Genomic DNA, 11741 nt, shown 5'->3' on the forward strand with positions numbered 1-11741 from the left:
CCTCCAAAGCAAACTTTGAGCCCAAACTGGCCACATCCACTAAAGAATCATAAGGTTTTCTTTACATATGTCCATAATCTCAAGAGAAGCAGCCAGATCTGCTCATAACTGGAGGTCAAGGACACCACATCAACCCTGTAGATATAGCCAACCTGCTGGCAAACACGTTCAGTGAAAACTTCAGTCCTCTGCCCCCCCCCATCAGTAAAACAGGACATCCCCAGTACCTGCCCTCTCCCCTCATCTCCAAGGAGCAAGTCATCACTGCCCTCAAAGGCAAATACAGCCTCCATGGGACCCGATAACATCCCAGGCTGCATCCTACAAGAACTCAGGTGGGAACTTGCAGCACCATTAGGCACCCTATTCAACCAAAGCCTGAGTACCGGCTTTGTCCCACCCGAATGGAGGACAGCTACTGTGATCCCTTTCTACAAACGTCGAGCGTCCACCGATCCAGAAAATAGACCCATCAGCCTAACTAGCCTGATGTGCAAGGCCATGGAGTGAATTATCATGGATCTCATTAAAGATACTGGCAACCTCCAGACACTTGATCCCACACAGTTTGGTTTTGTCAAGGGACAGTCATGCCTGTTAAATGTGGTCGACTTTCTTTCAGTCACCAAGGCCATAGACAGCAGTAAGACAGTGCACACCGCCTGCCTTAACCTGGCCAAGGCCTTCGATACTATTCCCCACTCAGGTATAATTGGTAAACTCTCTCAACTAGGCATCAATCCGTATGTTACCAAATGGGTAGCAAACTGGCTCATTGATAGAACCCATCTAGTAAAAATAGGGGAAGCCACCTCAAGTTGTAGACCCGTAACAAGCAGTGTACTCCAGGGATCGGTCTTGGGGTCTCTGCTGTTTGGGATATACTTTTCAGAGGTGCAGGCCAAATCTAGTGGCCTATGGGTAACCAAGTTTGCAGATGACTGCAAGCTGGGTGCTGTCATCAATTCCCCTGATGATGTGGACATCCTCCAAGAGAGTCTCACCCAAACAAATGACTGGTGCCAGAAACATGGCCTCAAGCTGAATGCATTATTATCTTTTTTGGGGGAGAATGACATTCCCACAAATTATCACATTGATAACAAGGCACTAAGCATGCAATCTGTCGTAAGGGACTTGGGGAAACGATGTTGATAGCAAACTGGCTTTTGACCTACTGCCTCCATTAAACGGAAAGCTTTCTACATGGCTCACCTCATCTAACCTACACAGACAATCTAAAAGCCATGTCCCTCTACTCAGTCTCCTATAGACTCCTCACAGGTGACCTCTGTCTAGCATACAAAGCAATCTCAAACCCCGCTTTGATAGGACTGCTGCATATACGCAAGTCAAGCTCCACTCGAGTAACCTGCACGCGATATCTCAATCTGATCTGTGACATCAATAGGACTTGTTGGCAGGACAGATTTGTCCCAGAGACTCCCTCTCCACGTAAAGCACAGTACCTCATTAAACCTTTTTAAGCGCAACCTGGATAACTGGATGGGGAAGAGGAAATGCACCTCTGGGATTCCACCTATCTCCCTGCTGGACAATGGCATACAGTGCTGACTTGTAGGAACATGGGCTAAATTCTTAGCTAGGCTTGTAAGGGCTCCAGGGCCAATAGCCTAGTAATTTCCTATGATCCTAAATAGAGCACCTAGCTGACCCTCTTCAAGTGCAACCTTGATGAGAGGATGGGAAACCACAAATCTGTCCCAGGGGTTTCACCAGTGTCCCTCACTGACAGGGGCAACCGGTGCTGACTGAGGTTTCTTTTTGGGGATAAACTCTTGGCTAGGCTTGTAAGGGCCCCAGGGTCATTAAACTAGTAACCTCCTATGATCCTATGTGACCTACTCTTTGGATCCCTCCTCTTCAAATTGCTAAAATTAGAACCCTCCCCTTTCTCTCTCAAAGATTCTAAGTAAGGCAAATGATCTACAACTTAAGATGTAACCTCAGTCATAGCTGGTCTTAGCCCTAGACAGACACCTAGAGTGCCGTATGGCCAGAAACGCTTTTCCATTTTTTTGCTCACTGAGTAAAAGTGATGGTGTTGAAAGAAGGCCATAGCCCTGAAAAGAAACACCACACTTTGTTTAACTTCTGGGTGAGACTGAGCAGAAAGCACAATCACAGAGAATTTGAAGCCTCATAGGTTCTGTGACTCATTGTCTAGACTGTGTTGGGTTTAATAGCACTAAAAGGCTGGACATTTGGAACACTAAAGGGTTACTGACAGCAGCTGATACTAGCAGTGGGGACTCTTAGTAGAACCAAGAATATCTCGAAAAGAATATGTGGCTGGGTTCATAACACATGCAGTTTTTTTTTTTTACCAGGAAGGCAGAGACATTTAAATTTTCATCTGTTTTTCATCATATTTGTGGTTTTCTGGTAAATCACTGACTGCATCAGGAACTAAATAATACAGATTTGAGTGTCAAGACTTCATATCCTTCAAAAAACACATGCCAATCTAGCAATGTTCAAAGCATACACAAGCTTGATATATCCCCAAATATTGCACTGAGTGTTTTTTTTTCTCTTAATGAGCATCATTACTGTTGTTTGTTCATTACTCTGGCTTTGCAGGATTAAAGAGATGAGTTTTAAGCAACTTAGACTTCTTTCATATACAGTGCCAAAATTGTGGTTGTCAGGATAACAGTAACCATCTGCTCTTGGTTGCTCATCACTCTTGGCTTTGTACAATTATTATGATTTGTGTGAAGCAACTTGGACATCTGACATACAGTGCCAAAATAACTATAACTGCTGCGGTTGTCAGGTAACAGACCATCTGCTCTTGGTTGCGCATCACTCTGGCTTTATACAATTATTGATTTGTGTGAAGCGGAATAATTCAATATCTGGGAACTGTTTGTGTGGAGCAAACTTGAAATACATTACATGTTGAATCTTTTTTTAACCTAACTCAGACATCTGAAGTGCATACAGGAAAGCTATAACTTCTGGCTGAGGTGGGGCTGTATGCGACTCTCATGATGTTCACTTAGTTTAAACAGTCATACATCTGGCTTTTTGGGACTAGTGTGCATTTATCTGAAGTACTGTGGACTACTGTAATGTGATTACTTTGTAAATGTGTGAAGCAAATGAAGTACATTACTGTGACTTTTATCATGTACTGGTTTTACCACAACCAGACATCAGAGGTTCATACAGAAATTTATGGGTACAGAGACCATCTGTAGATAAAATGACTTGCCTCTGATGTTGTTCTATCACTGCTAAACAGCAGCCATTAATCTGGCATGGCAGGAGCAGTGCAACATAATATACTGTATACAACTTAGTATTGCTGTGGCTTATGCCTGTGTGTATGTAACAAGTTGGTCATCATTTCTTTCACTTTCAATCAGTCAACCTTGTGCACTATAAATGGTTAATCTTTGGTGGTCTGGCAGGAGATTAATGCCTGTGAAAGAAACTGTTCATTGGCACAGTAGTGCAGCTAGTAGAACTGAAACCTCACAGCACTTGATTCTGGTTTAGTTACTGGTGTGGCTTCTTTTATGGAGACTGTATGTCTCAGTGTGGCTTTATCCATATTCTCCGGTTTCCTTCAACACCCCGAAGACATTATGTAGGCAAGGTGACATTCCTGAATAGAACTGCAATCTCACATCACTTGATTCTGCTTTAGTTATTAGCTGTGGCTTCGTTTGTGGAGTCTGTATACAATGTGGATTTACCCGTTCTCTGGTTTCCTTCAACATCCCAAAGACATTATGTAGGCAAAGTGGCATTCCTCTGACTTGTCCTTAGGTAAACATTGGCACAGTAGTGCAGCAAGTAGAACTGCAATCTCACAGCTCTTGATTCTGGTTTACTTATTGGATGTGGCTTCTTCTGTGGAGTCTATATGCCCTCTTTGTCTCAGTGTGGGTTTAAACATGTTCTCTGGTTTACTAAGAAAAAATGGACTGAGTGCAAAAGCAGTCACCAGTAACACAGAAAAGCACTCTGATAGCCGTTTACGTCCCAGAAACCTTTAATAACACAGCACAAGTAGAAAATAACGAACACTTCACAGTACATTTTCGTCCAAGACTTCATCAGAATAACCTTCTACATCACTTCCCCCCCATTTTATAACACTAACAATTCATTAAAAGCACAATTAAGCAGAATTGATTAAACACAGAGATAAAAACAGTAACTTAAACTGAGTTAAAAATATAAAAAGAACATATATAAAGAACTTCCTATCATACTACACTGCACTACACTTGATAAACAAATCTAATATTCACAATCTTTTAAAACCATAAATACTAATTATATATTAAATATCCAGTGAATGAATGATCAGTTAAAAAACTTAATAATAATTAAAAAATACAGGCCAACATGGGATGACAAAGTTTGCAGCGACTGCAAACTGGAAGCCATAGTGGAGGATATCCTTCAGAAGGGACTCACGGAAACAGATAGCTGGTGCCAGAGCCATGGCCTGAAGTTAAACACCAAAAAAAACAAGGTAACCCCAAGCTACCATATAAGCACAGAAGAGGTTATCAGGGACCTGGGGACCCAGGTTGACAGTGGCCTTTCTTTTGACACTCACATTGCTAAAGTGGTTAGAAAGACCTACATTGCCCACCTGATCATGAAGGGATTCACATCCAGATCTAGTGAGGTCATTGTTCCCCTGTACTCTTCACTTATCAGACCAATGATAGAGTACAATGCCCCATTCGGGATGTATCTCACCCGACATCTGCAGCAATTGGAGAGTTCCTCACCAAAAGGATAAAGGGACTCCAAAATCTGTCATATGCTGCCAGATTGAAGAAACTCCAGCTCTATTCAGTAGAGGTGACATGTGCCTGACATACAAGGCCATGTCGAATTAATGGACATGCTCCACCTCAAAATATGCTGTGGAATAAAATCCAGGTCCATGTGAGGCAGAGCACCTCGCTGACTCTGTTCAAGAGAAATCTAGACCTGTGGATGGGAAATCATCTCTGTGTCACTGCTGGACAGAGGCACAACAAACTAATGGGCCTAGGCTTATAAATGCCTTAGGGCAGATAGCCTAGTATAAACCTATGAACCTATGTATTTGATATATGAACACACACTAAAAAAAAAAAATGCTTTGCTGCCCTCTAGTGTCCGAACCATTTATAACACTAAATTCTAATTCATAGGGTATTAAATCCATAATACAATCAAAAAGTCCAAAACTCTAATACAAACATGGAATTGTCATAAACATGTTAAAATATTACAGTGTTAAAATAATCGATTATCTGTTTGAAACCATTTATTCATAAATGACAATTCTGTTAAACTTTTCTGTTAAAAATATCTTCTAACTGTTGATCAAGGAAATTACTTGGAATAGTGAACGTACAATTTAGCTGCTCTTAATTTCAACACCGGTGTGAGGGAAACAATCTCGTTTAGCCCTGGCCATTTGTTCGCTTCTAAGACCAGCTGCCAATATACTCGATATTCTATTTGGGTCTCCCAAAGCCCTCCTCTAACATCCATTTGCACTTCTTCCAACAAAAAATGTGAATGTAGCCTCCTTACATATTTGTGTGTGTTTATACAAAGCATTCCTATTAACTTTCTTAATATCGTAACTATGCTCATATATTCTCCGTTTTAAGGACCTTTCCGTCTTCCCTACATAAAAACCTTCGCATCTTTCCACATAGAACCATGTATACTAGCCCCTTTGCGTCACAATTGGAGTAACACTTCGCAGTGATACACCTCTTCCTACTAGGGATATAAATCTCTGATTTGTTAGAAATAAAGGAACATTGTGGGCAAGCCCCACTTTTTTATTTCCTTTACCAGGACCCTTCTTTTCTAAAATGTATTTAATGCTTTTACCTTTTCTGAAAACAAATTTCAAGGGGTGATCAAACTTTATATTCAAGTCTGACAACTTACTGAACCTACCCATTCTTCTTTCAGAATTCCAGTGATGGTTTCGGCATCATCACTATAATCCAATACAAAAACGTTTTCAAACTTATCCTCTCCACCACTCACATGTGGGTTACTCTCCTACATCATTATTTTCCTTACCCAAGATCAGGGCAAATCTATTATTTCTATTTTGAAGGACCTCCTTAAAGGTCTCAGTTATTCTCTCACTATCCCCTTTCCATGAACATAGACTTAAGTAAATCACCTTCCTACATAGTCTACATTCTCTGTCATTCTACTAGCCCTGACATATTGCCCTTTCACAAAACCGATGGGCACTCTGGAAATGCAGAAAGGAATTACAGTAGGTAGCTTTCCTATGTACCTTTGAAGGGAATTTATTCCTACTATGGTCCATCCCAATACTCGCATCCAGATAATCAATAGACCCATAGCATATTTTGTAGGTGAACCTTAAAAATTCTGTACTACTTATAATATAGTCCAAAAATTCAACACTTTTCTTCTCTCTATCCAGAAAATACATGTCACCTAAAAAGCGTAGATAGAGAACTCAGTCTTTATATACTGAATTAAAAATAAATTTCTTCTCCACCAGGCTAACACAAAATTTGCAAATATTGGGGCACGCATGGCCCCTATCGTTACTCCCATCAACTGCCGAAAGAATTCTCCCTCAAAGTAAATAAAATTGTGTTTCAAAACCAGTTCCATTAATGTTAAAATCACATAAATATCCATGTCACTAAAATCCTTATTGTCCCTTAAAATTTCTTCTAAAAATTCCAAGGCTTCTTTGTGTGGAAGGACAACCACATCCACTGTAATAAAAAAAATCTTCTACATTTCTAAGAAAATCCCAGGAATCCTTAATCCCATTTGTTACATTTAAGGAGGTTTTTTTTTTTTTTGAAATCCAAAAACTTTGCAATAGGGGCTGTAACAGATTGAGTAACTTGCTACCACTGGTAGCATGGGCGGGTCAATAAAATCATTATGCATCTTCGGGATGCTGAATATTGTGGGCACTCTTGGTTCCTTATTATGCAAAAACTTAAAGGTCTCAGTGTCCAATCACCCCCTCCAATACCAAATCATTTAAAGCTGCATAAATCTTATATGCTATATTAATTTCATTCACTGAAACCTTAGAATACTTAATTTCATCATTTAAAAGGTTCATCATTTTACTCTCATACATAATCAAATCCATGAGAACTGTACCAACACCCTTATCCGGTTTCATAACTCATATCTATTATCCTGAAGTGCATCTAAAATTGACCTTTCCTCTTTCGTTAAATTAGACCATATTTTATTTTTCATAACCTTCTCCCTTAAACTATTTTCTACCGTATTCTCAAAATTCTTTAATTGTGAATCCAAAGGCGTATTCCACACACACTTAACGTTTCTACTTTCTCCCCTTGTTTACCCAGCAATAATTCCAAGTGTTTTCTTTCTGACAAACATTCTTTAAATCAATAAGCAAATTGTTTCTCACTTTTCCTCTTGGGAACAAATGCAAAACCTTTTTCAAACTGTTCAAAAAAACTTTCATTCACTTCCAAGCTGCTGTAGTTAAAAATCTTATACCCATTAAGTAATAATATATTGCCACTACTAATAATCTGATTAGTAGTTGGACCTGTCCCTTTGTTACTTATGGGTCCTGTATAACCCTACATTCCCTTTGTTTTTTAGTCTTTTGGACCTTCGGAGAGGGGGGGGGGGCTTCCACACTCATTAAACAATTAATTGTTAGTTATCAGAACCCTCTCCACATGTCCTATAAAATACTTTCACCCTAGGCAGGTTAGTGAAACTTCTTGGTTTAGGGTAGTGGGTTCTCTGCGCATATTCAGTAAGATCCCCATCCATTTTTCTTTTTTTCCTGTAAACTATATTGTTAATCTTCTCATCATGTCTCCTCAGTTCAAAATACTTCCTTTTTTCATCCTCCACAGTGAATAACAGATTAACCAAACAGCTACTGACCTTAATAATTCTTTCATTTAAAACTTCCACAACCCTTTCATTCTGTCTTATTATAATTTTTAGAATCTCAGAACCACAGTAATCAAAAATGTCCTATAATTCCATATGAAACTCTGACCCCTCTTCCACATTATTAGGAAATCTATACACTCAAGCTTTTAGGCACAATTTTAGACTTAATACATTCTTTTAAATATAAATTATCTATGTTTAGCGTTTTAAATTTAAACAAGTTATTCAATTTATGCAAGTTATTAGCATAAGTATCAGTCATCAGCAACCAGTTTGTACAGGTTTATCAAATTTAACATTTTGCTTTAACCAAGTTTCTAAACTGATGTCTTGCTGTTCCAAATTAACATTGCTTAAATTAGACAGTCACCTCGTATCCTTGAATTATTTCCTTGTTCCTTGCCATAGATGCACTCCTTCACAGAAGCAGTTCTGTTTACTTTTAAAAGCTCAGGAGTCCTTCTTTCATTAAACTATTCATATTAACAGCTCCAGCCTCCCCATCCGAATGCAGACAGTTATTCTCTCCATTACAGCCTTCCTTAGCTGCACACGCCTCCAAACAATCCGATGATGAAACAGAGGCGGGTCTTACCAGCAAATGGCAAATTGGCTCCAAAAGCTCAATCAGCTGTGCTACACGGCCAATCAGAGCCTCCACTGCTCTGTCATTGCTATTTCCACCTGAACAGCCTCTGGTTTCCTTCAACATTCCAAAGACACAATAAGAGAAGTGGCATTCCTCTGACTTGCCCTTTGGTAAACTTGCAGTGTGTGTGTGCATCTTGTTAGGTCTACACAAGATGTACTGTCAAACTGTATGTGCATCACAGATTTTTATCTGGGGGGCGGGGACACAGTTTTGCTGGGCACATAAAGAACTTTTCTGAGTAACAAGACAATTAACAAGCCATCTTTCAAAAATAAGGTATAAAATGCATCACAGAACAGCCATGACCTCAGAAATTCTGGGGAACCTCTGGGCCCCACATCCCATGCTAAGCAAGTGGATTTTGACACAGGCATATTAGGCCTGAACTCCAGCTATTCTAAAACTGGCTTGCTAAGATGTATGCATAAAATGTCATTATCGTTTGCTTTGGAGGCTGAGGATAGTGTAGTCATCGTTTTCTTAAACTTTCTTGAAAAAGCTCAGAGGTGTGCACAGACCCTTGCTATAACTCGTGAGGGAGGGGGCTCTGAGGTCAGCATGGTCATTACGTCTCTAATTTTCCTCACAAACATCAGTGGGTGTGTACAGGGCCACTGTACTGTCTAGGAACAAAATGTTACTATACATTAATACTTTCCTTACAGTCAAACATCAGGCATGTATACAAGTGGCTCTCTTTTGCGGAGAGGAGTATACGTCTCACAGCAATAGGATGAATATATATATATATATATATATATATATATATATATATAAAAATGTATTTGTTCTTTCAGTTTTGTTCCAGTTTGACATTAGAGGGGTACATACAGTAGGTGAGAATACATAGGGAGTTGGGGTTCACATAATCGTTAAGGACTTTCCCCTCACAGATACAAGGTACAGAGTTGGAATCTGGCTATTGGATAGGCTTGTAATAGCCTGCAGACTGACTAATATTTATCAATGAACCTAAGAAGCAACTTGAAAAATAGGATTGTGGCCATTTGCACATTCACTTTCATTCCAATTTAACATCAGAGGGATGCACAGAAAGAGAGCATCTCTCTTTTTTTCTGTTGTGTGGGTAGGTCAATACTATTCCCAAATAGGATTTACGTATTCTTGTAAGCGTCTTCTCAGTTTATAGTGCACTACTGTTTTGTCAACTTCAAACATTAAACCTTGGATACAACTTAATTCTTCCTTTGGAAAAAAAGACTATCTTTTCTTACTCATAGGAACTTACTATGCATGTATGTGACCCAGGAGACCACAGGGGAGCCTAGCTCAATTTCCCAATTAACCCAAAGCACTGCCTGGTGAATAACTTACGCAGAGTACATAGCAAGCAAATGGAGGCTGAGGGAATCAAACCCTGTACATCAGGGAGCAGCTTGTTTACAGCTCATAGCCTTAATCCTCTGTGCTAAACTGATGATTTTTATTCAAGCCATCACTGGATCAAATGGTTGGGAAAATGCATATCGTTCATTCATCCATCCATCCACCCACAAAGCCCCTTTCCCACTTTTGCACATGGGGCTTGTGGGTGTCACTTCAGTGACAATCCATACACAAAGTTCACACCATCAGGTGGCTAACCCTGCCGCAGTGGTTTTTCCATACCAAACACTCGAACACCTATGGCCATGGAAACCAGAGCACCCAGAGAAAACCCACGTGAACCCAAGGAGGGCAGGCAGACTCAGCACAGAAGACATCCCAGCCATGAACTGAACTAGAGACTCTTCCTGTGAGGCAACAACATTATCTGTGTGCAGCTACTTTTTTTTTTCTAAAATGCATATCAGATCATCTATAAACCCATTTAATACAACGCAGTTTTGTTAAGTTAGAATATGTTGACGCAATGCAAGAAAAAAGCAATGTCAAAAAGTAAGACTGAATTTGTATCTTTAATCGTGTTTGCTCAGGCTAATACTGGATGAGAATGTTAAAAAAATGACTTCTGCCAGTAGACTCCAGACCCCAGCTTATATTTCCCCCATTGTTACTAGGTGTAGTCTTGCCTGGGTATGAAAACAAACACGAGAAAAGTAAGAAAAAATAATATGGATGGTGCAGGGAGGCCAGGAAGCAAGTGGGGATGTGTGTGCAGCCAACATGGGCAATGGAAGGAGTGCCATGGAGACCTACAACAAAGACTGGCCTTGTCCCCACTATTGTGTTTCTCTCAGTACGACATTATTAAAAGAATTAAACTGAACACAGCTGCTCATAAATTCTGGGAACTCACCCCCAAGCACGGTTGCCAGACGTCCCTATTTCAGCGGGATTATCCCGAGATCACCACAGATATCCCGGGTCCCGTTTAAGATGTACAAATCCCAACGGCGAAATGGCAATGGAGAAGTGTGTGCGACTTCCTGTATGCCAGTGGCTGACTGGCTGTGCGCTTGTCTTGTACGTATATACGTACACTTTTTTTCGTCATCCTGTGCGTGGGTGTGCGTGATAAGGGCTCTTCTGACTGCGACTGCTCTGTGTGTCATGCGACGAGTCTGCGAATGATCGATGCCAATGTGCTACAGTCCTACTAGCAAGTTGCAAGCAACTACGACGAGTCGACGACTACACTTTCACAAAATTCAGTGAGCAACTTGAATTAATATTATTGAGCTGCGCATTGGCAATAGTACTTCATGGTGACTGTAGTGTTCTGTATTAGGCTTACTTTTAGGAGCGACAGTGCAGTTTACACTTGTCACAGTAAAGAATGGCAATTGGCAAAGCAAAGATTTCAGAGCAGCAGTAAAAGGCATTATAGAGTTGTTAGACAGACAATGCACAGACTTTGCAGCTATATTAAAGGGTCTAGACTTCATGGCCTCATAAATTTATACTTATGTACATTATTTTCATTTATTGCAAAAAAAAAAAAAACAGATTCACTGAAAGCTATGCCCAGTTATAAACAAAATATAGGCCTGATCTATACAGTTCAGTCAAATCAGATCGAATTTTTCTTTAAAAGCATTAATTTTGTTATTTTATGGTGATGAATGAGTGTGCATTTACCTTATGTATGTTACTTATGCAAGTATTGTATAGTAAATGAACAAGAGATGATCTACTGAAATATGAGCAGGCAATATGTATATATATT

The 11741-nt window shown here is 39.9% G+C and overlaps 1 protein-coding gene across 1 annotated transcript in view; it reads right to left on the reverse strand.

Annotated features, from left to right (window-relative positions):
- Nucleotides 1-8431, reverse strand: part of ZNF414 (zinc finger protein 414) — a 1162011-nt gene extending 1153580 nt beyond the window's left edge. The window contains exon 1 of the mRNA XM_044090610.1: nt 8330-8431. The gene's annotated coding sequence lies outside the window, so the exon portion shown is untranslated. The remainder of the gene's footprint in view (nt 1-8329) is intronic.
- Nucleotides 8432-11741: the final 3310 nt, after the last annotated feature.

The sequence above is a fragment of the Protopterus annectens genome, chromosome 13.part0 (assembly GCF_019279795.1).
Source record: "Protopterus annectens isolate FY-2018-M chromosome 13.part0, PAN1.0, whole genome shotgun sequence".
NCBI classification, from domain to species: domain Eukaryota; kingdom Metazoa; phylum Chordata; order Ceratodontiformes; family Protopteridae; genus Protopterus; species Protopterus annectens.